Source organism: Elephantulus edwardii, unplaced genomic scaffold, assembly GCF_000299155.1.
Source record: "Elephantulus edwardii isolate Elephantulus edwardi_28Jun2011 unplaced genomic scaffold, EleEdw1.0 scaffold00457, whole genome shotgun sequence".
Taxonomy (NCBI): domain Eukaryota; kingdom Metazoa; phylum Chordata; class Mammalia; order Macroscelidea; family Macroscelididae; genus Elephantulus; species Elephantulus edwardii.
Genome location: NW_006400207.1, coordinates 429,911 through 431,170, shown reverse-complemented (window position 1 = coordinate 431,170; position 1,260 = coordinate 429,911).

The following is a 1,260-nucleotide window of genomic DNA, read 5'->3' as shown; positions in this document are numbered from 1 at the left end:
CCCTCCCCCCAGTTCCCTTTTTGAAAAGTAAAAGAAAAATTCCTTCACTGGTATACAATCCCCCCGCCCCGAGTACACTCCACTATGCAACCTTCATTCTGGACTCTTGTGATAACCATAATACCCCATCATATAACACTTTTAAATTGTTCTCTCTCTCATCTGTTTTAATGCAGAATACATAATTTATCCAGTTTTTCTGAGTCTTACCCTAACCCTGATGTCAGTCCCATTCTACAACAGTGGCACTATGCTTTATTTGTCTTTTTGTGACTGAGATATTTCACTCAGGATAATGTCCTCCAGGGACACCCATTTTGAAAAATATTCCATGAGTTCCTTGTTTTTCAATGCAGCATAGTATTCTATTGTGTGCCAGAGCTTCTCTATCCATTTGTTTGTTGATGTGCACTTAGGTTGTTTCTAACTCCTTGCTATCGCAAACAAAGCTGCGATTACATGGCTGTGCATATATCTGCTTGGATGGCGGTTATGGTCTATTTAGGGTATATTCCCAGTAGTGTAATTGCTGGGTCAAATGGTATCTCTATTGCAACTTTTTGAGAAAGCACCACACCTCTTTCCACAGTGATTGAACCATTTTACACTTTGACCAACAGTGAATAAGGGTTCCAGGTTCTCCACAACTTTGCCAGCATTTGTTGCTTGCTGTTCTGTTAAATTCTGCTATTCTGACTGGGGTGAGATGATATAGTTGTTTTGATTTGCATCTCTCTTAGAGCTAGGGATTTTGAATATTTCTTCATGTGCTTTTTGGCCATCTGAATGTCTTCTTTGGTGGAATCTGTTCATATCCTGTGCTCATTTTTCAACTGGATTATTTATCTTGTTGTGGTGTTCAAGTATTTTATAAATTCTAGATATAAGTCTCTTATCTGAAATGTCTTACCAAATACTTTTTCCCAGTCTTTGGCTTCCCTTTTTACCTTGTTGGAGAAGGTTTTGGATATGCATAAGGATTTGATTCTTAGAAGATCCCATTCATCTGTTTTATCTTCTCCTGGTTGTAGATTTTCCAGGGTACTTGGAAGACTATTTATGTTGTGGATTAGGACTACTAGAGTTCTTCCAAGCTTTTCTTGAATGAAGTTTATAGTCCTTTTTTTTAGTCCTAGGTCCATGATCCACCTTGAGTTGTTTTTTGTATATGGAGTGAGGTGTGGATCTTGTTTAATTTTTCTGCAGATAGTTTTTCAATTTTGCCAACACCATTTGTTAAAAAGGCTGTCATTTCCCCAC